Raw genomic sequence first — 27,720 nt, 5'->3', positions numbered from 1 at the left:
ATGGAAAGATAAAGCCTTGTGACTTCTTCATAGGGAAGTTCCCAACCTCCTGCTCTATTGCAAGTGCTGCTGGAGACGGGGCTGCTCTCCTTTGCTGCTTCTTCCTTCAGTCCATGCTGGAGATGAAGGCAGAGGGGGTTCATAGTACTGCTTCATTTTCCTTCAGTCCTGTGCGTGTCTGTCTGTGGGATGCGTATGTGTGTCTGCCCCTTGGTGCTTCACATTTCTTCTGAGCTATGGTCTACCACTGGATTTCTCAGTGCAACAGAAGTGAATGGTTTTGCTCTTGTTTTGCCAAATACATGAGATACCAGCATGGGTTTTCTCTAGCAATATTTTTTTGCATGTAATCCTTTAGATTCATGAGAATTTACGCTCCTATACCATGTGGCTTTGTCTTAGGAGGGTTGTATTTCTTAAGGGACATTAGTCTTCAGCCTTTTGTGCCACGCTGGAGAACCTGCTATCAGTGATACTGGTATTGCAGTGGGAGAAGGGAAGGGAACTGCCAGCGCCTCACTGATGAAGATATGTGTGTGTCTATATTTTTAATGTGTGTGTATATATACAGTGAGCTTGTCCTAATGGTTTAATTAACCCTAATGCCTCATATATAGTGTAGGAAATTGCCCATTACCCCTGTCTTTTCTAATATCTTTTTAAAACATTGAACAATCCAAACAATTCCCAGAGATTTCTGATGTATGTGATGATTAAAACCAGGGAGGCTTTCTTTTTCTTTTTTTTTTTTTTTTCTCCCTGGTAACTAAATGCTTGCTGGTTTTGAAGCTTTTGGCTATGCTGGCATAGGAAAAGGCAGCAGTTTCTGTAGGTAATTTTCATGGGAAATGTTACTCTGGACAATTGTACTTCTAAAAGGAATTTCTCCAAGAATTTCCTTCAGGCTTGTATTTCTTTCTTAAGCTGAGTTTAATGAGATTAAAAATAATCCGTCCCAGTGGAATACTAAAGTAAATGCTTGCCTTTTTCCTTTTTTCCTTTTTTTTTTTTTTTTTTGAGTTGAATTTGCCGTATCAAAGTTCTAGATGTCAAAGGAAGCAGCAACAAGTACTCTATACAAATTAAGGTAAACGTGCTCAGGCCCTGTGAGGGATGTTGGATTTTTGGCAGATTCAGGCCATGGCTTTGGTGGTAGATAAGGAAACTCTCCAGCTGTAAGAAGTCTAATGATGAGGAAGTTACATGATGAGATGCCAGGTAACGTGAACTGAATTTGGTTGTAATATTCTGAAATATTAAGGAATGTGAAATTATAGAATCATAGAATGTTTTGGGTTGGAAGGGACCTTTAAAAGTCATCTAGTCCAACCCCATCTCCAATGAGCAGGGACATCTCCAGCTACATCAGGTTGCTCAGAGCCCCGTCCAACCTGACCTTGAATGTTTCCAGGGAAGCATTCTACCACCTCTTTGGGCAACCTGTTCCAGTGTTTCACCACCCTCATCATAAAAATTTCTTCTTACATCTAGTCTGAATATACCCTCTTTTAATTTAAAACATTACCCCTTGTCCTATTGCTACAGGCCCTACTAGTAGAGTTCATGCTGTGAATGGTGCTATTTATGTATGCTTGTAATTAATTTTATTATCTCCATACCTGGGTTTTTCCAAGCTGTAAATACAAACCTACAGCTTCCAGCTATTTCCTGTATGTCAGAATACAGACGTGGAGGCAGTTAAAAGTTTTCTTTAAATGCCACCACTGTATATATTCCAGTGAATGGTGTTTCTAGGATATCCCTCATTTGGGGTTGTTCCTTTCAGAAGAGCTGAAAAACTATGGAAGAACCTTTTGGTACTGACAGCTGATAAGCCCATGAAAGGGAGGACAGCTTAGCATGAAACATGGAAGATAGGAGAAGACCATGGGAGTTATCATGTATAGACAGTCAAGCTCATGTCTTTTAGGGAAACCTCTGGGCTGAATAGACTTGTTAAGATATTAAGGGAGGAAAAAGTGAACAATACCAAAATACTAGAGACAACTGTTGAAAGAGGAAAAACCAGGGTTGAAGTGGGGTTTTTTTGGTGTGGGTTTTTTTTTTTTTTTTTTTAAGGGTGGTTGGACCAAGTGACATCCAGAGGTTGCTTCCAACCTAAATTATTCTGTAATTCTAACTGTTTTGGCATTAAAGGCAAAACCCAGACACTACTGTTTTCTATTTACAGTGAAAAATAGGTGGTGCTTAGAAACTGAATTATGTTTTTTGAAGTATGTGTTTTAATCCTAGAGAATTTCCAGCTAGTTTAGGAACTGGTTCCAAGTAAAGTGTGTCGGTATGTGCTGGGGGCTGTAGCAGCAAGGAGGGAGCTGCTGAATTTCCAAGCTTGTTTTTCTGAGAAAGCTACAGACTGGTGGTTTAAATGGTTTAATTGTGAGCCCCTTTATCACCAACTCAGAATCCAAAAAAGATTGTATCTTGTTACTTGTTACCAATAACTTTAAAAAGAGAAGCTTTGAAGGCGGAGGAGGAAGTTGGAGACCGAAGAAGACTAAGGCTGGGTCTGGAATGTATGGCACTTGTAATGTCGTAAAGGTGAGGAGAGCTTTATAATGATCCTTAGAGATGCCTCACTGTAGCAGAGAGAGGAGCTGCATTTTGAAACCAAGCTGAATAATTTCCTTATTGGGTTTTTTTAGTTCCTTAAAGGTGAATATATTTGAATACTAGCTGAGAGCACTTCTCTTAAAGGAAATAATGGATACATTAACTTGAGGTGTAAAGAAAAGAAATCTCTAGTTGATTGTGAGCTTAATATAGAGTTGCAAGAACTTCAAGTAGCAGGTGTCATGTTGCATTAGATTCAAAGATTACATTTTCTACCAAAAAATCAATTTCCTTCTGGGAAATTTGTGTTTTGTTTTGTTTTGGTTTTTTTCCTGTCTCCTTGCTGGGGGATGGTATCTATATTTCTAGTAGAGTGCAGTCCCTGGGCATCTCTTAAAGGTTTGATGTTCCTCAATCAAATATTTCACATTTGTGGAATTTCAGCTCTACCCGCCACCCCCCCCCCCCCCACCCCCCCCCCCCCCCCCCGAATCCTTTCTTCTTTATTTCAGGATGTTGAGAATAAGGTGAATAAGATGGATCTACCCAGAATTTAGCAGATAGGAAGTCCAGCCTTGATTATGATCTCTCACAGTGCGAACTAGCCGCTTGCATTCATAACTGCAAAAATAAGATTTTTATTTTCCCTGTTTTACAGTGGAAATTAAGAGATGGAAATGCTTGTAGCCTATAAACTGTATAAAAAACCTGTACTTTTCAGTTCACATGAAAACTGTGAAAATCACAAAAATCACAAAAGGTATGCTTAGTCCCTATTGATTTGCATGTTTCTAGTCCAAGCAGAGATGCTAAGGACCTTATCGATTCTTTACTTAAAAGGCTGGATTGATTTATGTGTATATGGTATTGAATGCAGTCCCACTCTCTAATGCAAATGCTGTTCTGTCGGTACAAAGCTTTTCTATAGCATGTATTGTTTCCAGTTATATTTGTGAAGGATTCAAAGGTATTAAAATAGCGTATTAGATCCTTTACATCAGTACAGTAGGGCATATACCCAGGATTGCTTTGTTATAAAAACAACTAAACCCAAAGTAAGTAACATTTGTGTAAGAATGATCTATAGATTGATTTCAAGATACCTTATTTTGGACTGTGACATCCTTTTTCAGATGATGAACTGAAAAGTTTTCTGTTGAGAAATGGAATAAGCTCAGGTTGCCCAAAGAAAAGATCACATGAAACCTGTGCCATGGGGTGAAGGCTACCTGCCCAGACAGAAGATGCCTTGGCTACATCTGCCCAGCTCTAGCTGACCTGATTAATCCTGGCGAATGAAAAAACAATAGAAGAACTTTGTTCTGTAACTGTTGCTAATTTTGCACTTCCTGTAACACATTTGGGGTGGGAGACCAAAGAGTTACAGAAATCTTGGTGGCGACGGCTAACTGACCTTGGATGTGGACTGTGGAATTGATGAGACCTTTGACGGCTCATGCTGACAGTTTAAATGTGAAAGCAATAACTCATTAAAGCAGTAGCCCTAGTTGTGGGGGATGAGGGAGCATGACATGGGACATGCCCATACCTCTGACACTTGGAAGGCCAATCTGGAAGGGAACAGCCTGGTGTGAGGTCCAGGCCACCGGCCAGGACTTGGACACACCGAGCAGTTGGGGTGAGTGTTCTGCTCCCCAGGGTCTCTGGTGGTAGTGTCCCTTAGACCTTGATTTGTGCATAGGATAGACAAGCTGGAACAGAAATGTTGCACCTGTCCGGCTTAATAAAACATGACTAATGTGACACAGAGTGGTATCTTTCTATTCTTGCAATCACCCCACCCCATTCCCCTGTGACAAACCCAGCGTGGATGAGGTGATGTTAAACAGGATTTGGGTCAAGAGAAGTTTCTGTGAAAATCTTACAGAAATGGTTCCAAGCTGGTGATTCCTCTTCCATTTCACTTCAGCCTTCACTGTTTCTCTCCTGTGTGTGGTCAACCTGCTTCTGCAATGAGACCACAGATGGGCTCTTGTCCCCACTTCTACTGTATAAGTATTTTTATGCCTGACCTACTCAGGGTTGCCTGACACCCTTGTGATCTTGTTCAGGAAAACAACTCTTAACTGTTTCTTCCCATCCTGGCTTTGAAAATAAAATTCAATCTTGTTTGGAAAGTAAAGGCATTGTGATTTGAGAAGTGGGAGAGAAATTAATCCAGATTATGATTTTTGAGGTTTTGGACACAACATAAAAATTTCTGCAGTTAATTCATTTTCTAGAGTAGGAGAACTTTCAGGAAGGTGGTGGGGGGCAACTTATTTTCTTTTATACCTTCATATTTAGGGTGCCAGTTAGCCATATTGCCACCTGGTAAGGATTGATCTTCTGGAGAAACTAGAAAGGCAAAATCACTGATGGAGAACTACAGAAGTGGCAACAAATGTACCAGATAAAGGGACTTTCATCTTAGATATGGGAAACTCGAATGGTTAGTTTAGTGACAAATGTTTCTTTCAGAGTGGAGTGGGTCACCTGGGTGAGAAGGTGATGGATGATGGTGGAAATGATACTTGGTTAAAAGGGAAAAGCTTCAAAATAAAACAGCCTGTTGAGATCTGAAACTGGCAGTTGGTGTTGAGTCATCTTGGGGTCTTTCTGACCCCAGTGTGAACATGACAAATGCATCCCTCTGAGAAGTAATTATGTCTCTTCTGTGTTTAAAGTCTGTGTTTCTTGGTTTTAATCTGTTTCTGGAAAACAAGCTTTCTTCAGAAGATCTTTGCAGAAAACAGGATGGAAATGATATGAAATGGAGCTATAGGGTACTTGGAGGATGAGTCTCGATGTAAAGTATCAGTGTGCCCCTGGTACTGGAAGATTAGCTATGTAGCCATACAAAGTCTGTGTCTTTCATTGTAATGGTTGTTGATGCATAAAATCCATCTTCATTTTCCCCTGTTCCTGTCAGCTAAATGCAAGTTGTCTTCCCAAGTTCACTTGCACCTGACAACTGTGTTTTTTTTTTTTTTTTTTGGTGTGCGTGTAGCTTCTGATAAATATGGTCAGGTCATAGCTGCTACCTGGTTTAATGTTCTTGGGTGACAATCATGGGCAAAAATAACCCATTCTCTAACTGAAAAAAAAAGTATTTCTATGACTGACCTTAACTGTGACCTGTATTTGTGTGGGTGTGCAAATATGCTATGGGAAGCTAAATGTAAAATATATGGTGGTCCACTGAGCAAGTGTCTCTCTGTCCTGTCTATGACTGGTAGGGTAGCCTACATATAAAACCCGTGGTCAGTTTGCAATATACAATCCAGAGTGACATGCAATGCAAAATAATCTTTAAAAAAAAATTACAAGGTATTTTCTTTAGTAGCTGCACACTCCATCCCCTGCCCAGTCACCATAAATACTGTTGTGTGACAGAGCTTACAATTACTAATTGGAGTGGCTTCTGTCTCTAATTAATACAATAATGGTTGTGTTTTCTTGTAAAATGTGAGTTGAGGATTAATGGGGTAGGCCTCAAACCAGGTCAGAGTATGAGGATTAGAATTTAGCTGAACTGACTAACCCTCAGACCCTTACAGCACTCTTCAATAGCCCCACATGGTTATGCAGCATCTGTGAGTTTAAGGAACAGAAGATGTTTCAAAAGTAATCTATGATACGCTTTTTAATTTCCCTTTCTGGTGATCCAGATCCAACAGCAACCTTTGCAAAGTAGTTGGTTGCTTTTAAATGTAACAATGAACGTGGCAGCTTGAGTTCATAGCTCTTACCCTTTCCATAACAGCTGCTGTGTGTCCTTCTGCCTGAAGAAGAGAAAATGTGCTACAAATTTAAGTAAAATTTTGTGAGCTACACTAGGAAAAGGAGTGAGAGTGGCAGATTCTTTGCCTTTAAATTTACAAATTCCAATTCATAATTTTCTTTTGTTTTTCATAGTATTTTTGCCAAATCAGTGTAATATGGACCTATGAACAGTAAGTTCAGGTAGAGGAGGTGGTAAAACACCATGTTGTAATCACTTGGCCTTTCCTAAAACTGGGATATTCTTCTTAATACCCTTAGGTTTTAGGTTTCCCGCTTGAAATACCCAGACCAGTTCTCCAGAGGCTGTGTTCACAGTTACTGTTCATAGTTCTCCTGACATTTTGTGCCTTCTTGACTGCCTCATTTTTCTCTTATATAGATCCAAATATATACTTGTCCTCTATGATGTGTGCACTTTCTAATAGCTGAAATGTGATTGAAACTGTTAATGGCTTGTACCAGGGCTGTGCACCGGGTTGAGGGGGAGGATCGTGGCCTTCAGTTCTGATACATGCTGACTGTCTAGTCCAGAGCTATACTGGCCCTTGGCTGCCAGCTCGTGGTGCAAAGACACTGTGATATTATTAGCCTCTGCCACCTTATGCTATTTCTGATATAGTTACTTTCTGATATTAGATTTCCTTCTCAAGGTTCTTTAGAATTTTGAGAGATTTATTCAGTATTTGCAAACTTTTATGCTTTAATCTTAACTTTGTGAGCACATTAACTCAATCATTTTGCATAAAACTATCAAATAATGTCAGTCATAAACCTGTGCTGTATCTCTTTACTAGTCTATATACTATTTACTATTTGAATTATTTTTAAGTTACACAACACTCCTTTTGTAAAGTTTAAATATATTGACTACAGCATTTTCTACATTTTCTTCATTCTTTTTCACTTGTGTTATTTGTAGTAAGTCAGTAAAAATTATTTCAAAGATGCAGTAAAGAATAATGCCATGTACAAAATAGGTAGAGACTAACAATAAGGACTTGATAAACATGGTGATATTCCCTTGAGGGCAACTGAAGTATGCCAATTTACATCAGTTGAAGGGATTTTAAGTAGAGTAAACAAGAACTATTTAAGCTGGGATTGATGTAAATTAGGCTCATAGTGCTCCCTAGAAAAGGGACAGTATCTCATAATAAATAAGTTTTATTTCTTGATGCCACTGCATGTGTTCTATGGTCAGCTCTTTTTTTCTTCTGTTCTGCTTCGTCTGACTGTGGACACCATGCTCAGTGCTGAGATATGCAGAACATGCTTGTGGAGGGCATGGCAGCTTTATTCATTTCACACTTTGACACCTCTGGCAACATTTCCATGTTGAAAGCTGACGGAAACAAACTGCTTTTTAGGCCGCAGATATCTTGAGGAACGTGTAGTTCTGCTTCCTTGGCTGGTTCTTGGGTAGTTTGCCATGAAAAATGTGTCATAGCTGTGTGATATAACACTGCAAAAACACCAACATTAGCTAAATCTGTTTATAGATGAAATTTAGTTTCTTATAAAGAAATGTAATGAGTGCAAACTAATTTTGAAACTTTTTTTTTTTAAGGCAAGTGCACCAATGTTGTGTTCATTACTTCTCTGAGTTTCCATCACCGAGATGTGCTCTCTCAGCTTTTGTCCTCTTTATCATTCTGCCTCTCCTCTGCAGGCCACACCTGACACGTTAATAAAGCCCTCTCCGAATTTCGCTTCTGAGCCCAGGTTTACCAATCCCCTCTGGAGATACAGGCATGTCCCCTTGTCCAGGCTGCCCGTGTTCCCAGCCTTTCCCCTCCAGCTGCCCCTTGTGCATCCTGGCTGATGCAATCTTCCATGCTTCTCCTGAGGGTCCTTTGCCATCTCAGGAGATCCTCAGTGGGGGCTGTTGGGGGCTGAGGAGTATGAAAGGAAAAAAACCCTTGGAAAACAAAATGCCTGGAAATTCACATTGTTAAGCATACCAAGGAAAATCAGTTATTTTCTCAACGGGCTTTATGCTTAATAGCAGTGTAAGGTGCCATTTCTTAATGGCAGCAAGTGAAATATCATTGCACTTTATGTTGGTGATTCTGTCAAGGTGGGTTATACATTTCAACCATGCTGTAGCAGATTTAAACGTAATGGTACAACTTCCAAATGCGAGCTTCTCATTTAGAAGGACAAGTCTGAACAGAAATAAATGTATATGTGTATTGTAAGATCCAGAAAGTAATTCAAGCAGACCTCTCTGGAGTTTTTAAACAATCTCAGTATGCTGCAAAAATGACTTTCAGTTCTTTAGGCTCCCACAGATTGCAGCACAGAAAATCAATACTTTTTCAGCTAATGTCAATTTTTTCCATTAAAGGATAAATGAGGAAGTGTGAGGCTTCTAGTGTTCTCTGACTTTAGTGCAATTCCCAGATAGCTAATCTTTATCTATCTTTTTATTTTGTATAATGCATACTTAGTGCTTGTCATTTTATTCTCATTGCCAACCATTGCTTGTGTTTACGAGTTAAATACTCAAATAATGATGGAATTGTGGTGCATTTTTAAAGCCTTTGTTCAAGTACCTCAAGTTAAGATGGTGAATGTTTTATTTGACGAAATTAAACTTCATAAGAAACTGAAAATTATCCCTATTGTGGGTTAGTTTTCTGCTCATTCAGTAATGTGATGGCTTGTGTTATCTTTGTAGTCACTGAAATTTGTCAGTGTTTAAGAACTGGTACTGTGAGAGGATTTGTTCCTCAGTTTAATTTTTATAAACCGAAATGTTATAGATCCCTGAACAAACATTTCCTATTCATATGTTGTCAGCAAGCCAAATGTATTTAATTTTTAAAATTTTGTTTGTTGCTTTGATGATCAGTGTCACCTCTGCACCCAGCAAGATCATGAAGTGGATCCTCCTGGAAGCTACGCTAGGCACATGGATAATAAGAAGGTGATTGGAGACAACCACCATGGCTTCACTAAGGGCAAATTGTGCCTGACAGGTTTAGTGGCCTTCTATGACAGGGTTACAGCACTGGGGAATAAGGGAAGAGCAACTGATGTCATCTACTGGACTTGTGCAAAGCATTTGACACTGTCTTCTCTAAATTGGAGAGACTTGGATCTGATGGATGGACCACTCGGTGGATAAGAAATTGACTGGATGGTTGCACTCCAGGAGTTGTGGTTAATGGCTCAGTGTCCAAGTGGAGAGCAGTGATGAGTGACATTCCTCAGGGGTCAGTGTTGGGACCAGCGCTGTCGTTGGTGACGTGGTCAGTGGGATTGAGTGCACCCTCGGCAAGTTCACCAACAACACCAAGCTGTGTGGTGCGGTTGACAGTCTGGAGGGACAGGATGGTTTTAAACTGAAAGAGAATAGATTTAGATTAGATGTAAGAAAGAAATTCTTCACTGTGAGGGTGCTGAGGCACTGGCACAGGTTGCCCAGAGAAGCTGTGGCTGCCCCCTCCCTGGCAGTGTTCAAGGCCAGGTTGGACGGGGCTTTGAGCAACCTGGTCTAGTGGAAGGTGTCCCCGCCCATGGCAGGGGGGTTGGAACTAGGTGATCTTTAAGGTCCCTTCCAACCCAAACCATTCTATGATCCTCTATACACGTATTTTGAAAATACTGTAGTTTTGAGTTAGAGAAAATATTTTTTTATTATCTGAAGTAAACATGCACTTTACATTTCTATTTCCATAGATTTATCAAGAGTAGCAAGAGAGTGGCATGATCAAGGGCAACACAGCAAGTGAAAAGTGAAAGATAGCAAATGTCAAAGTTTAGGTTTTGCTCATTATTTGTTTTGCTAATAAGGGCGTGTGCACATATGAGCAGAACTCAGGAGGCAACAGCATTTACTCTGCCAGATGAGAAGTAGAGAAATAAACTAAGTCAATTGTCCTCCATTCTAGGAGGAGATGGATCTTGCAAATAATGATATTAGGATTTTGCTGAAGTTTCTCCCATGGACAGCTGTTACTGTTGCTATAAAGTTTGCTGGAATGTAAGAGCAGCTTTACTTGTTAGCAGTGGCTGACAGGGACTGTGTGGTATGAAGTTTCACTTGATCTACAGAAGACCTACATAAATAAAAATGGGGAATGTATATCTCAGAAAAAGAGTGTGTGGAGAACAATTGAACTCTCTGTACAGGATTTAGCAAACAGGCTCTTGCTCAGAACACAGGGTCAGAAACTAAGCAGAGAGAGAATATCTTCCCCTCTGGGTTATGCCCAAATGCAGATTGCAACGGACGGTTCTGAATGAATTTCTAAACCTGCGTACCTTGTTCAGCTGCAGCGTGGGTGCCCCAGGCAATGTGCTTGTATCTACAAACCTCTGTAGAAACTTTGGTTAGCAATCCTTCAGTGAGCTGAGCAACATATTTCAATATTTTTCATTGTACTTAACGTTTTACATGCTTCAGTACATTTAGTCCATGCTCCAGTTCTTTCTGCACACAAACCCATATTTTCCCATCTTTGTTATTAAACTAGCTGTAAGAGGTAGTCAATGTTAAAGAGAAATGCATAAAGGAGAAAGTAAATGACAGAAAGTCAAAATTAAGCAAACCATTTCAGTGCTATTACTAGATTTAAGAGAGAATATGACATCTTATAAATAGTTTCAAAGACTAAAACATAAATATTTGAAAGGAATGGACGGCAGACTTCAAAATTGTAGCAGTTGTTTGACAGAGTTGCCTGTTGTCTTGCTGAGGGCCTGGCTGGAGTGGTGTAGAACTGGAGAGCAGTGCCCTGCACAGCTGTAGAGAGAGTTTTTTTTTTTTAAAAAAAGAAAAAAAAGCGAGGGAAGTAAATTTCCTAACTTTCCTGAATGCATAGGTGAAGCCCTGCTTGGTAGAATAGATGCAATTTTCCTGCTTCAGGTTGCTTGTTAAAAGTTAGAGAAAATAAGGATGAACGTGAGATTTTTTTCAAAACACTTCAATTTCCAACTGAATATCTAAAGTGCTTTTTTTCCCCTGTCTCCTTGTTAATTTGTCTTTTAGAATTTTTATACACAGGAAGCTGTCCCAAAGCACTTGTTTGTTAGATGTCACTATGTAGCATTAATACAATTAACCTTACAAGTCCTTTTTTCTTCTTTAGCATATTTGCTTAGTAGTCTTTCAAGAATTAGTTTAAAATCTGCTATTTTCTGATGTTGATTAATTCTGGAACAGGTATTGCATACAACAGGGGAGTTTCTCTTCTATGTAAATGGCTATGGGCATCTTGGCTGAGGTTGCTGACACATATTTGGCTACACACTGACTTACCAGCTATTGTCAAGGACTAAGGAATGTTGCAAAGATAAAATGAGTTACTTAACAAAATTATTGTTGTCCTTACAGTTGGAGTAGTCTCTCCTCCAAAGGGAGAAAAAGATTTGTAACACAACTGGAGATAAAATAACTGTCAAGGGTAACAAATATTTTATGATGTTGGGGTATGAAATTGTCCTAAAGTGCTTTTAAAAAAAAGTGACTATCTTTGTTCATTCAGTGGCAATATACACATTAATGAAAAGTTTCAATTGAAAAACACTGACTAGGCCTCACTTCTGAGTAGAACTTGGATGCTTCTCTGTAATTCAATCCTCTGGTGTAATTTCTGGAGGTATATTTATTTGTAAAAATGGCAGTATTATAACTAGTAATACATAATATTTTTTGAGGTAACATTTATGTATAAATAAAAACATCAAAATATATTTTCACTGTCTAGATGATAGATGGCTCAGAGTCATTGCAGTCTAACAGTTTTATTCTAGGGAATTTACAAATACTGAGTTGCTATGCATATAACCTGAGTTTATAATTTGTGAATGGTAACAAGGAGCAGAGGGAGGAATTTTATCTGTATTTCTATTTTTGCTGTATCTTTTCTGGTTTTTAATATAGCATTTTATCATTTATACTTTTGGCATTACTCTTGCATGCAATATACTTTTCAGGACTATTCTTATGCATAGAGGTTGCTGTCAGATAATGTTAGGAGATATCTCAGTAGCTATGGAATCAGTAGACAACACTAAGAGAAGCTTAAAAAGGAGATGCTGAACTTCAAACTGTGGGTGGTATGGCACTAGAAGTTCAGAAAAACCTGATGACTTGAGTTGCGGTTTCTGACACACACTATTTAGGTCTTCATGGCCAGCAACACATGAAATAAACCCCGCTATCCCATTTTTTTGGCTTCAGCAGTGGTACGTAACTGTTCTGTTTCATAAACGTGTGATTCCCCTGAAGAAGGAAGAGGATGCTTGCATTTTGATCACCCTTTTTATTCATACAAATGTATCATTAGAATCCTGTTCATATTTTGATGAATCTTGCTGTGGAAAATCCAAATTTATCAGCATCTCAAGTGAGAATAAGCAGCTCTGAGTGGGGACAGTGCTCCCTTATTTGTCAAAGTGAGTGAGCAGAGAGAGGACAAATACCTAATGAATCCCGTTTGATCAGAGTCTGTGATAGCCAGCACATCATCTTGGCTCTGGCCAAGACCACAGATAAAATCTTACAGTGGTTGTTAATAGCGGGGGTGGAGGTGTGGATAGGATCCTGGCAACTGGGGCTTTAATGATACGAGAATGAAGTCTGATGTCATCATGAAAGAAAATGTTTAGTGGCCTGTCTTGAGCATGAGTATATACCTAATGGTAATAAATGCCTCTTCAGGTTGGGAATCAGTCCTAATAGAATTGCAAGAGAATGTTGTGCTTCTTCCTCCTGAGAAATCATGACAACAGTAATTGAAACAACCAGATTTTTGTTCAGCTGCTTACTGCTGGAGGTCTTTCTGTTATCTTTAACCCAGCGTTAATTTAGGTCACCCTTTAATCTAATTAGTAAAAGAGACCATGTATGCTTTCTGTCTTCTCTGTCAATACAGAATGTCCAGAGAATGCTGTTCGTTTTGGTGCTAGTGTACTGCATGAAATTTCAGCTTATATACTTTAATATGAAAACAATACAGCTTTTAAAATTATTTGTTAGTTTATGCTGTGTACTTATTTATTTTGGGTATCCTCCTATCTTCCTACTTCTAAGTATAGTACCAAGTCCTTAAAAATTACTTGTTTTATTGAAGATCATTGTGCCTACGCAAGTGCAGCAAGAGTCTGAGTCTGTAATATCTCTGCCCTGCAATCTAAAGCGCTCAAGCAGTGTCCTCCTGGAGCCTCGCTGAAATAGATGAGCAGCTACAGATGCTGTAAACTCCAAGCCCTGCACGTACATATCTGTATAGCAAAAGTGTCTTCCAAAAATTAACTCAAAATTGAAACCAGAATGCAAATAGATGCAAACACAGTAAGTTGTTTTGTTTCTTTTCTTCATAACACCAAATAGGGCAAGGTGTGTTTTAACTCATCATTTACTCACATAGCTCCTCAGAAAATTAACACACTATCAATAGCAGTAGTTGTAAGGACAAGTCTTACTTTAATTTTTTTGTTATTTATCTCCTGAATACAGTCCATCACTGTCACCTGTTTTATTAACATTTCAGAATGCATAATAGTTTATAATAGAGAAATACAACTCCTGTTGTCTCTTCCTCCAGGCTTAAGTAAGAATAATGTCTTTTCGTATCTATTTATATTATGTATGTTAAAGCATCATTATGAAACTGAAAATGCCTCTGAGTACATTTTATGGAAGTTGAAAGCCCCTGAGTGATAATGGCAGGCTATCACTGACCTTGTTGGTGTATTTAGTGCTAGTGTTTCAGGATGCAGAACATCTTGATACTCATTTATCTGTGACCTGGGCCTCTCAGATGGTCGTCTTGTTCAAGCGTTCTCAGTGGTAAAATCTGCTTTCTTATGTTAGAGAACTGGAATGCTTTCCTTGGACAGGGCAAAACGTCAGAAAATTTAAAACACTTGTAAGAAAGAACCACTCATTCTGGAAGTAATAGGGGCAAAGAAAGTTTTTGGCCAAAAGTGCGCTGGTTAGCGTAGGCTGGAGAAACCTTTATGTGTTACAGGGCAGAGAGTAAAGTGAAAACAGAGTAAACACAGTTAAAAGAAAAATTTGGGTTATTTTCCATCTTTCTGGTAGGGTCTTAAAGGATCCACTGTAAGTTTCTGCGTGGCATCTGTCCCACCCTCTCCAGGGGTGATGAAAACTGGAGAGGTTCGGGTGGATCTGTATCTCCTGTGGGCCAGGCAGAAAATAGAGAGGCCGTGCTTGGATTCACAGAAGAGGATTTTTAATTCTGTTAGATTAGGAAATACAGTTTATTGGTTCATTATACTCTGAAAAAAGTTGCAGTGTTGTACCTTAGTGAATTTGGATTAATTTTAGCAAATACTTTCCTTAAAAGGAAAAATGGAGAAAAATTTGAAAAGCTGAAATTTCATTTGAATACGTTTGCAATGAAATGATAATTTTTGTGTGTCTTGATGTTAAAATGGCCTTTTTCCGCCAAGCTACTTAAAATTTCTCCTTTCTTCCTCCTTTTGGCCCTGAACTAAAAAAAAATCCACTATTGATACAGCCAAAGTAGGTTATTTTTCAGTTAAGAGTTTGAGGTTTATGAAACATGTCAATAAACATGCCCAAGGAAAAACTTGACTGTTCCAAAAATACAAGGCAGTCTTTTCTAGTTAAGAAAAGCTCTCCTAGCATATGGTGTGTTTCTTTTAAGATGCAAAATATTCATATACTGAGATGAACCTTCTGGAGGAACTTTGAGGCAATAGCTCCTGCTCTTAAAGCTTCTGCCTTTATTTGTTTCAACAGAGACTTACTTTCTGAAAATCTTTCTTCCCAATGTCTAAAAGATGTTAATAGCACCCTGCCAAACTGTTGTTGACAATCTATTTCTTGTAGGATGCTGTTATATAAAAATAGCTTTTTTTATATATATTTAATTTCTCAAGCCAGGAGAAACATTTGGATTTGCTTTCAGCATGAGTCTAGAATAACATTAATGTCTCTGGCATAGTAGTTGTTGTAGTCTTGTATGACAACTGTGTTGTACACATTATCTTACATGACTGTAGTTGTGGAATAGATTGCATTTTATATGTGATTGACGTTACTGCATACAGGGCTGCCTCATCCATTTCTTTCAGTGCCTTGCTTGCTGTAGCAGTAACCTGTGTCTGCTGCCATAGTGCTAGCATGACCTTCATACAAACCAGCAAAAACCTGTCTTGTTTGCTCAGCATCCCAAAAGGCAATTAGGAATGGTTGCCCAAGCAACGTAACAGCCTTGTCAAATACCACGGGGATTGCTGTGATGCCAGTTGGACTGTTCTGTCAGAAGTGGCATGCTTCCACACGCAAAACAGTGGAGTAGCGAAGGAATGTTGTTGCTTCCCATTTGCTTTTTATCTTTGCTTGGACTCTTTTCTGCTGAAATGGTGGAAAATAAGCAAAGGCACAGCGTAAACAGAGAAAAAAATAATTAAAAAGCAACACGAACAAGGAAAGGAATCCTGTGGGGAAGCTCTGCATTGTGGATGCAGGAACAAAGCAATGGAAAAAAATCACAGGGAAAAGAGTGTTGAAGTGGAAGAAGCATTTAAACAGAATAAAGCTATTTAGAAAAGGAAAGTAGGGAGAAAACATGGGAAATGCTGAAGGAGCAGTATAAAGGGATAAAAATGGGAAACATCTTTTTTTAAGCATCCGTAGCTTATGTTAAAACTGTTTCTTCATGAGAGGTACTATCTGTGTTTCAGGTTGTTTTTGTTTGTTTTGTTTTGTTTTGTTTGCTTTTTTAAATTAAAAAGAAATTGGCAGACTTACTGATGCTTTGATACTTGGGTTTGTTTCCCTAATATAAAACCTGCCAAAGATCTCTTCTGGGTGCAGGTGGCTTATTGGTCTTGTGTGGTTAAAGCAAACTTGTATTTTGCAGCCAACAGCACACAAGGGAGCAATATGGCTAGTATCACATCTGTCTGCCTTTTTTTTCTTCTCAGCTTGAATGAAGAGCTACCTATTTACAGCTAGGATAACTGCGGGAAGGCCTTGGCAGCCATCCAGACAAAGGGCTTGCACTCACATCTCTACATCCATAGTGGGATGCTGTAGCTGCTTTCCTGCTGTTAACCCACCTAATTTTCCTCATTTGATACACATATAGTCTGTGAATTCTTGGATAGCTCAGGTACTGTATGAAATACTTGTTCCATCTGTTCAGAGCATTTGAGCTTTATACAGATCAATTCAGAGGTTTAGATCTTGACTGTTTTCTTTAGCCAGTAAAGAATTATAATACATGAAAGTCTTTTGGAATAAAAGCTAAGCCATGAGAAAAGAACAACAACCAACTAAATAGGAAATAACAAATACCTTATTTCAGTGTTTTTCCTGAGAGAGGTGTATGTATTTGTTTGTTAGCTGACGTCTCATTAAGAGTCAGTTTATTCTGCCACTTATGTGCTAGTTTCTTCAGCTCTCACAGAAAGACATTCCTTGTTAGTCCAGAAGTGTTTGGGTTCTCCTTTAACTGCTTTTCTGCTATGTAATTTCATCATGGATGGTGTCTACTTTAAGGCTTTTATTTTCTCCAGTAGCGTGGTTCGATGGAATCAACAAAATCTGTAACATTGATATGTGTCCTAATGTATTAAAATCTGATTTTTGCTGGTCATTGTAGTACTCTGCTCTGTCAGCTGCTTTTAATGTAGCTGCTACTGCCAACAGTCACAATTACTACAGAGGACTCATGCATGTGGAATTGGGTTTAGAAATTGGGGTGCACTGCCTTCAAAGTTACAGAGCTCTAACACAAGCTGCAACAAAAATTGTCTTCCTTCTCTGGACTGATTAATAGTTTACATTAATTTATTTGATTCTTTCATGGAGTCCACTTCTGCTCGCATCCTATTTATATTATAATCTGATCAGCATCTCTTCATGTAATCATGTGACATTGTCATAACAAGGTGAAGTTTTGATTGTCTACGCAGCTTCTTATATGAACATCCATTACCACAGTAGCAGAACACAATGAATCTGCTATATAAAAGTTGCCCTGTCCTGTCCTTCTAAATTCAGTCTTCAGAGCACCCAACTTCAAAGGACCTGCCTTTTTCTTTTAGGGAGTCTGGACTTGATTTGAGGTCCCTTTTTGCTAAAAACTTTATAAGATAGAAGCAACTGCAGTAGCTTGGCATATAAAATGGTCACCTCACCATATGAATTTGAGCAGATTTCTCATAAGAGCTTTGAGTCTATTATTGGGAATTTTTGTTTTGTTTAAATTTAAAGTCTAAATACAGATTTTGGAGGTTAACTTTACGATCCCCATTTTTTGGTGGAAAAAAAAAAAGTAAAAATTGATTCTAATCTCAAAGATATAACTAACTAAAATGAAAATATGTTATGTTTGGGTACAGCATCCTCAGGATAAAGCATCCCTGTTTATATAATAGAGATTTTTCTTTATTTATTTTAGATGATAAAGAATAGCACATTTTTAAAATACAGTTGTAGATAGAATTCTTCCTATCATTGTGCGAATGTTACAAATAATCAGAGACACCTAGCTTAATTTCCCTGACATTTAGGGAATAGAATAAATTTTATTGAAGTGGTTTTTTTTCTTCATACCATAGAGTCAAAATCTCTTTTATCTGGCATGTGTATATAGAGATTCATAGTTTTTGTCTACTGACTAAAAAATGTTGACCAAAAATAAAGAAAATTACTTTTTAATACAGAAATTGGTTACTCTGTGCTTTGCAAAGCTGTATATTTGTTCAGTAAATTCTATCTGGTTTACCTAGAATTTCTTGTATCTTAAACAATACATTCATGATAATACTTAAAGTACTTCTAATCATCATAATCTCTTTTTAAAAAAAAAGAGACCATTCTATAATTGTAGAACTTTTTTTTTCTCTTCCATTTATCTCCTTTACCTGCAGCCTGTGTAATCTTCTTAGTTTCTATTCTTCTGATCCCCTGTTTCCTAGGAGATTTCTATGTATTCTTATTTTTATTAGATTAAAATAGAATTCCTGAAACATTTTCTATATGTGTACTATTAATCTATTAATCTGCTTGGGAAGGGACTCTCTGGGCTGTTTTACTTATTTATTTGCCTGTATTTGTATGTTGGAGTCCGTTGTCATAAATTCTTATGCAAGTTGACTGGATTGGTGAGTCACTGTGATGTTAGTCAGATTACAGTCAACCTCCCCGCATTTTACTCAACTCTTCAGAGATATATGGTCACTGGTAATGAGTCATCTCTCTTGCCTTCACTGTTATATTCCTACTGTTTCTTAAAACTTTGTTACTGTGGCATATGTATCATGGATACAGAACAAAATAAGATGGAGTATTTACTGGCATGCTCATCATAACCAAAAGTTCTAGCTGAATTCCAGTTAGAGTTTTTGTGTGCAGTACAGTTCAAGATACGCTTCTAGGACTGATACTTTCAATTTTTTTTTTTTTAATATCTGTATATTTTTTTTTTTATATTGGAAACCAATCAAATAATATAAACTATTTGTTTTACAGGCAACTTTCACAACAGGCCTGCACTTTTATATATGTTAGGGAATTCTTAAAGAGTATAGGAATTTGGCTTGGCTTGACTGCTGCATAACACAAGAGAGAAACCTGCACATACAATTCCTGCCACAATCCAATCGAGCTGCACTATATTTTTTTTAGCAATAGTTCTACTTTTTGCTTATACCAACTCCATTTAGGAACATAACAGTACAGAAGCGGAAGAAACCACCTGAGTTACTGAATCCAGCCTACAGCATCACATGCAGTTCTGAGGTGGACAATAAGTCCAGGTCTGTAGAAGCAACTGCTGTGGCCAGAAGTCAGAAATACACCCAGCATCATAAGTCCTGTTTTATCAAAATCCCAGAGATAAAAACATGAATTGCACTACCAAGACAGCACAACTATTTCCATTGGCTTGAGGTACCACAATGACTTGGAAGCATTGATGTGTCCTCAGCAAAGTGTTCATACTCGCATGTCACGTGCCACCATGCTCCTTTCTTTCTTGCTGTCTCTTCATAAAACCTGGCAGTTTGAGCTAGAGGAAAAACTTGTTCTTGATCCTAGGTCTGGTAATCAGATTAACTCTGGAAGTATGTAAGTTCTTGAGAAGCTTCTTATTGCCATTAAGATCATCAGTGCTTCCTGCTTGGTACCAGACCTGTGTCTTCCACAAATCTCTGATAGTTCAGGATCTCTCTGGAAATGTGGGCTGGAGGAATAGGGCACTTCCTGGTGTGGGCAGACTGCTGGCACCAATGGTGGAACGTGATCTGACTCAATTAAGAAAAAAGAAACAGCAAACCCCGTGGTGTTCAACATACCTTCCAGCAATGTCTTGTATTCCCATTTCTGCAAAACCTGATGAACTGAATGCATATCAAGGAAGTTGTTCCAATAGTCCTGCTTGAAAATGTGCAATTTATTTCTAGTATAAATATGTTAGCTTCAGCTTGAGAACAATGCTTAGTTTCTCTCTCTAAATCTATGCATTTAGAGCAGGCTGAAATCCAAGACTTTGTACATCATGCCAAGCATGAACACTGGTGACTAGGGTAAACCTGTGCTGTGTGTTAAGTGTGTGCCACAAGAAAGGAAACAAAGACCCTTAAAAAGCTGTAATAGCAGTAGTAGTCCTGTTGGCTGGGTCAATTCCAAGGCAAAAAAAAGGTCACAAATCATTTTACTATATGAACTCTTAATAAATGTGATGTTTTTTGTGGGTGTGTTTTTTTTAATTTACATTGTCTAATAAGTGTAGAAATGTTGTTTTTTTTTTTTCTTCACATTTTTGACGCTGGAGAAAGGAAGAGTTTCAAAGCCCACTGAAAAGATGGGATCTATGAGATAGTGGGAAGAGAGAAAAGGAAGGGCAGCCAGGCAACTTCTGAATTTCCATTGATAACACTTACCAAGCTGTCATGGCCAGAATGGTGATGCAGAAGCCCGATGTGCTGTGGCCAGTGGTGAATCTTATGCATCATCTTCGTTGGTCTAGGGTTGGATTTCTTTGCTAACAGCAGACAATTTTCCAAGATACATCATGCTGTTAATTGTTGTAGCATTAATTTATGATGCACTGGATTAAAAACTAGATTTTGTCATAATTTTAGCTCTTGTATTTTCCAGGATAATGGCAATTAATAAGCAAGGTTATGTTCAAATAGGAAGAAAGCAGAGAGGATTACATGCAATTAAAAAATCTAGTAAAAATAATTGTTTTAAAGGTTCATCTTTGGATTTTCACACTACTGCAGCTGATCTGGCTTTTGAGATAATCTATTTTGGAGTATTATTTTTATTGATACTCTAATAAGATATTTTTGCACTATTAAAATCTTTGCATTTCAGTTGGTATACTGCAGGCAATCTTGCTGCTGAAGGATTTAACTTTTTTGATTGAAAATGGAAATTCTTTGTTTCTTTCTGAATTCTGAATGATGAATGACTGAACAATGCAACAAAGTTGATCAGCAGATATAAGCATGGTATGAGCTGTTAAAGAACAGTAATTTGATTGTCTATACTACGAGAACCATTTCTCATGAGATTTAAAATATTCAGTTTTCCATTCTGATATATGAATAACTGTGAATAAAATGCTTTTCTGAAGAAGTAACAATATAGCAATGGGCTCATAAATTTGACTTTTTTTTCCTTTTGTAATTTTTATGTGTGTGGCAAGTTTGAGGGTGCTCTTTAATTAAAGTGATTTGTATTTTGCCTTAGTCCGGAACTGGTGCACCCTCATCTCATGGGGCTTGAAAGACTTGGTTTGTAGCATTGCAGGTGTAAAGATGATGTATTTGTTCATTGTGTGCTCTGTTTGTCCTGGCTCTAATAGTGGCTTTTCTGGTTCAAGAAAGGCAGTGCAAGCAGCATCTGCGGCTTTGCAGCAGCTTTGCAGCACTGTCAATCTTCACAAGTGTGTCAGCTTCTTTGGATGAACAAGTACTTAATCGTACTGTTTTCTCCTTGGTGGGTTTGCTTTGTATGTGATATATTCCTTAGGAACGGATCTGTTTCTCTGATGTGATAGATCACAGTGAGAAAAGGATTTGTGTCCTTTCCATCTATCTCTTAAAGTAAAAAATGAGACCTGTTAAATGACAGTGTTGATTTCAATGACTCTCCTTTGGTGGCAATACTTACATGTGTAACATCTTTGACTGACTATGCTAATGCATAGATGTTTTATTTTTTTGCAATTTTCCAAGGTGGTCTTGTACACCAAGGTATACTAAAGTTGTCTTTCTTTGAAGAATGCAAAGCATCCAGGGTTCCTCTCAGCTTTGTCTCATGTGTGAAATATGCTACTCAGATTAATTATCCTAAAGTTCTATGACAGTGGTCACACATAAAAGTGATATTTTTATATGGCATAGTAAAGGTCAGGTGATACTTGCAGGTTTTCAGGAAGTGCTGGCATTTCTGATGGTGCTAGTTTATTCTTGGAGATCAGCCCTGTTCCTGTATCTCCATGCATGCTGCAATCTTTTGTTGTTATTCAGAAAGACAATGTGTCGCCATATGTGTGTGGTAAGTTATTTTCCCTTTTTTAAAAGCTTTGTCAACATTTCTGTTTTTAAAGCATTTATTAAATCATCTCAATTAGGATGCATTTTTTAAATATTACAGAATTAAGCTCTTCAGTATTTTGGTGTGGTATAGTTAAGCAAAAGTATTTCTGTAATAATTGCCTCTTGTGGCCTTTCAGCCCACCAGATGGGCAAATGGTCAAAAATCTAAAACATTCTTATTTCAGGATAAATAAGATATTTCAAACTAGAATAGTTAGTGTCACTGTGACTAAAAAAACCCCCTGATTTTTCTGTGTGACTGTAGAGCCTAGGACACTGCAGAATATTCCCAGTATCTGCAGTGTGGAGTGTAGGCAGTGAGTCATAAATACTCTTCTGTCTTAACTGGCTTTGGGAGGGAGGATAATGCAAAGTTGGCGTTCCTTAGCTCTGGCTTCTCTCCAGGGGCTTTCAGGCAAGGCAGAGTGGCAGTAGTTGTAGTGACTTTGATGGGAAAGCTTTACTGATTGCATTGGTAACACCAGTGCCTTTTTTGGATCTGGTAGACCACTAATTGGATCTGGTGTTAGTGAAGAGTGAGGTTTGGTTGCTATCAGTTAGCTTTTACAGTGTGACCCAGTAGGCTCTGACTGTTCCATAGTTTTGAATTACAGCTCTGGTATTTGACACGGGTGTGCCAGCTTAGCTGGATAGGAAATTACTAAGATTTCTTTTATAAATAAAATGGTGAATCTCGGGTTTGTTCTGATATGAAAGCACATTAAAGCATACAAATTTAGGAACTCTTATAAAACACCCCACATTCCTCTAACTTCTGCCTTTTATTTCTCCTTTCTTTCCAAACATATGAAGAAAAAACTATTGAAAAGGCTTTTTTTTTTTTTTTTTCCCCTCCCTCTGGCATGGTGTTGTACCATTTTCTCCAAGTGCTGGATAAGTGCTGTTTGGATATCTGCAGAGCTACAAACCTTACGCATATTACAGTGAAATAGCAGTTCGAAGAGAGCTAGCTCAACATTCTCGCACTATTAAAATACAGTGAAGTAGATACAGGTCTGTAGGGAAAATACTGCAATATTTCTGTTCTGTTTGTTAGTTGTAGTATATTGTTTTGGTTTTATATTTTACATTTGAATAACCTCTCACATTTAATAACTATGTCAACAGAAAGAAATCTAATTGCATGAAATTTTTGTTTTTCTTGGAGTAGTCGTTAATATTTTGGGGTGTGGGTTTTTTGCCTTGTTTGTTTGTTTGTTTTTTAAGGGGAACTACTGAGTTATGGTTCACTGCAGTTGAATAATTATGAAGATGATGAGTACTGGCCTGATGACTACCTTCCTGTGCTCTCTGTTCTTTACTTTCTAGCATGCTGCTTTGAGCTCTCTGATTTCATGAAACCCGTTCTGACTGGAAGTGACCCTTGCACTTTCCAGATCCCAAGCACTTGGGAAAAAGGGAGACTAGTCTCTGATGGCCAATGACAGACATTTTAATTACCACTTCCTGTCAGCTTGTTCGAACAGGTCTGTATGATGGCTAAATCTACTGTTGAGGGTGATAAAGGTGATGTCATATGACATACACAGCAGTTGGATCAAAAAGAGTTGAACTGATGAATAGGTGTGGAATACCTGGATAATTCTGCTTATAACCCATCTTCGTGACAGTGAAGGATAATAGATTTGGTTTGTGTAAAATTTGTGAATACTGTATTATGTTCAGGACAACATAAGGAATTTGAGCATTTTTTGCAGTCCTTCTTGTCTTGTCTTATTTCCAGCTTCAAAATTGTGGAGAGAGACATCCAGGTAACTGATCCTATATTGGAGCTTCTTTTTGTAGCAGACATTTACATTGATATGACATTTTTGCATGATGTTTACATGACATTAGTTCAAGTGACAATCTCCTTTTGATTTCTAGATCGAAATTGTATCCCAAGTTGTGTAGCAAAAAGAGTATTTTATCTGATGGAATGGGACTAGAACATTCAATGTAGGCAGGTTGGTTTTTAGCCCTTCCTTTATTTTATATGTAGGGTCGTGATCAGAAGTTTTAAAGGAAAGTGTAGTAACTTCAAGTTATGCCTATCTGGAGCAGATAATGTATTTCCTGCTGGAAGATGCTTCAATGAAAGGATACCTCAAGACCCTGGCTCTATTCCATTTGATTGAATGTACTATCATTGGAACATTTCATCTTAAGTGATGAGTCATTTATGACTCAGGCAAAGAAAAAAAAAGATCTATAAAGAAGCCAAACTTTGAAATGAGAGTGACAGATCAGAATAAAAACACAGAATGTTGGAAATCTGGATATGAAATTCTCTAACGTCTCCATTTTGTATTTATTTGTCTAGTGGATGAAGTAATGAAGAAAACCTTGCCTGAAAAATTATCTCCAATTAATGGAAGCTACTGTCAGCTTGGTAATAGAATAAATGATTTAATTAAATATTCTTGAAATAATTCTTGTTGTATAACCAACAGTAGTTGACTTAATGAATATGTGATAGGTTTCTCTTTCTTCTGTGCTAAAATTTTTGACCTGTTAGATTTCAGTTTATTTCACTCAGGATAGTGAGATCATAGTTGGTTGCCATGCAAATTTGTAAAGGTGGTGGTAGTGGAAGAGGAAAACAACAGAAACGTAAGTGGCAAGTCTTTTGCTCTGATGCATAGACCATAAAAAAGTGAAGTCCTTGTGGTCTTTTTGATGTAGAAGTGACAGAATAGGGCCTTGTTCCTTGTCATTTATCCTTTTTTGAGTAAGGCCTTACAGAAAAGTCCCAACATCAGTGCTGCTGTTGAGTCCTTTGTGTGCTAGAAAGAGTTATGTTCTATGTTCACTGTTGACTTGGTCTTGCCAGTAGTCACAAACCATTCACAAATCGGTGCTTTTCCCTTTGAAAAGGGACCTACTGAAGTGCCAGCTCTAGTTTGGTGAAGCCCTCAGGGGAATAGGAGCAACAGGAGGTGGAGGAGGAGAGAGGAAGATAAGAAGATACGTATTTGTGGTGGACATACGTAGTTTCATAAGGGGTTTGAGAAAACATGTAAACATTTTAAGAAAATGAAACAATATTGGACTTCTACGTTGTATACTAGCTATTTGCTTTCACTTTATATTTTAAAGTCAAGGGAAATAGCTGAATACTTGCTAGATATACACAGAAAAATGTAAACTCAGAATATTTTACTTGATGTTTCTCTCAGTTGTGCTTTTTTACACAACTTCGCCATTTAGAGGATAGGTTGGGTTAATAATTGTATTTGGCTAAATCAAATGTCAAAGACGATTTAAAGGTAGCTTATAACTCATCCTTCTCTTACTATTTTCTGTGCTGAATCATCCTGAAATTGTGAATATTGCAGTCTTAATCTTATGTTACAATTGCTGGGTAATCCTTTTATTATTTGGATTTTTGTCTCCTGTCAAGCTGAAGGCATCATTACCTCATCTTAGAAGGACCAAAAAAAAAAAAAAAAAAAAAATTCATATTCTAAGGAGGAGAACCCTATTAATTCTAGGAGCTTTTATTTCTACTTACTGCCTTTTAACGTTTTAGTCACTCCCCCTGCAAAGTGGAAGGGAGCCAGCTGTGTTAGAAGTAGCATCTCAAGAACATATTCTGTCATGTCAGCACTTCCTCATTCAGTTTTGCTATGCTGAGACTGTAAAGGGGGCCTCAACACAATGTTGATCCTATGGGTATCGCTGGCTTTGATCATAAATTACCTTTCCTCAAGTGTTTACCATCCTTGATGGTGCTGGATTCAAATTTCTGTATATGTTGGAATGCTCTCTGAACCAAAACATTTATGACCACTGAAAACTTCCCTCAGATTCCATTTCATACAGCAGTTCATGACTATACACATGCTCTTGTATAGCTGCTGCAGCTCTCTAACTTCTTGTTGTGCCATTTCTTTGAACTTCAGATTCTTCCTAAATCTAATGGATGTCATTAAAGAAACTGACACCATTAGCAGGTAAAACGAATATTGCTGTGGTCTCTGTGACATCCTTAACTTTTGGGTTTTTTTGGCATGTGGGTTAGTACAGGGTATGGCAAATATTGTGGTATTGGCACTTGGCTACCACAGGTTCCTAAGGGTAACCACTGTAGGCTGAAATAGCTTGTTTAAACAAATAACCACAACATGTAATTACTTTGTTAATTAATATAAAAGCTCTTCAGTTTTCTAGAGCTTCCTTTTTGGATTCATTATGATGAGTTAGAAATAATAATTATAGATAATGAAACAGGATATTTATTTAAACCTCTATGTGAAAACATGGTCTGGGAAGGAAGACTTGTCCTCTTTATAAAAATGGTTTTGGGAGCTAGCTCCTTCTGAGCCATTCTCTGGAAGCTGGGGGCAGAACTCGGCTTAACTTGTGCCAAGTACAGCATTTCAAACAGGGCAGCGTTTTATTGTGGAGTGTGAAAAAAACCATTTTTTTACAGATCATGTTGACAAACACAACCTGTTAATGGTTTGTTAGGATAAAGAACAAAACTTAAACAAAAATAGTTCTAGAAATACCTTTTTAGGCCATGTCAAAGCCTAGTATCCAGCTATGATTTCCCAGACACTGACAAAATCTTTTTCACTTCAGTGTTGCGTTGTGGAGATAGCTCTGATGTACACTGTGTTTTTACATCCCTGTGCTGCAGGGCAGGCTATATTTAGGAATGGTCGATTAGCACAATCATCTCTAATCTATGGTATATAGTATGTCAGGGAAATACCCATCTGAAATGTGACACAATTATGCAAAAAAACATGACAGATTTAATGGATCTATCTATAGTTTATATTCCACAAGTTTTCTCCCTACTCCTCCAAAGCAAAACATGTTGGGACTGTGCTTACAAAAATTCGTAGATGCCAGTTTTGAGGTAGAAGGTTCCTACAATGGCCTCCCCAGTCAGGAATAAATAATTTCTGAGATGTTTGAAGTCATTAGTCAGTTTTATGTTTTGGAACATACTAGTTGCACAGATTCTTAACCTTTAATTGGTCATACCTTAAAAGTAGTTTTTTTTCACTTGAGGCCCATTGCAATATAAGTAATAACTCCGGTAGCACAACATGTGCAATATATATATATTTATATGTTGGTTCAGTTGTCATATGTGTATCCTTTCAGTGGAGACTAGGTAGGTAGTGGACAATAAATGAAACAACCATATACCAGGATGTACTCCAGAAAGCAAGGGATGGATGTGGAGTGCAATGCTCTTGCACTGTCACTTGTGAAACTTTATGGGAGGATTGAGACAGAGGTACCAGAGGAAAAGCAAGCAGAAGAAACTGGAGGGAGAATAAAAAAAAAGTTTGGTTTTGTTGGTAGTGAGACACTTTTTGAAGATGGGGGACTGCTAAATTATAGATATGTGTGGTGTAAAGTCTCTTTGTGTACTTGAGAAGCTAGGTAGTGGGATATTATTCAGACAGGGGAAGCACAAGTATCGGTGATATAACTGATCATTTTGAAACCAGATGTATATTAGCCCTGGATAAACATATGGGAGGGCATTCTTTTAATGACATGTTTTCAGTAGTTGTTTAGGGTCATATAATTTGTCTTTTTTTTCCACTTCTGTCTCTATTAACACAACTTGAAAATGTTTCACATTGTTGCTAGGAATTCGTGGCCTTGAGTGCAAAGCCGCTGCCTTATATGGTCCTGTTAACACTTTCTCATGGATTGCTGCAAACCTGAGAAAACTGTTATGGCTGTACTCTATGTTTGGGACAAAACGCTGCAAGCTGGTTGGTGCTGTGAGTGCTTGACACTTTTACAACCACATCTTTGGGTACCGTT

At 37.9% G+C, this 27,720-nt stretch overlaps 1 protein-coding gene across 6 annotated transcripts in view; it reads left to right on the top strand.

The window, feature by feature from the left end:
- Window positions 1-27,720, top strand: part of OSBPL6 (oxysterol binding protein like 6) — a 110,745-nt gene that overhangs the window by 2,271 nt on the left and 80,754 nt on the right. The window contains exon 2 of one of the 6 annotated variants that reach the window (XM_074873095.1): window positions 9,212-9,286. The exons of the other annotated variants lie outside the window; for them this stretch is intronic. The gene's annotated coding sequence lies outside the window, so the exon portion shown is untranslated. The remainder of the gene's footprint in view (window positions 1-9,211; window positions 9,287-27,720) is intronic. 6 annotated transcript variants of the gene reach the window in all.

The sequence above is a fragment of the Strix uralensis genome, chromosome 6 (assembly GCF_047716275.1).
Source record: "Strix uralensis isolate ZFMK-TIS-50842 chromosome 6, bStrUra1, whole genome shotgun sequence".
NCBI classification, from domain to species: Eukaryota; Metazoa; Chordata; class Aves; order Strigiformes; family Strigidae; genus Strix; species Strix uralensis.
The sequence above is the reverse complement of the archived record's forward strand: the minus strand, read 5'-3'. Positions and strand labels throughout refer to the sequence as shown.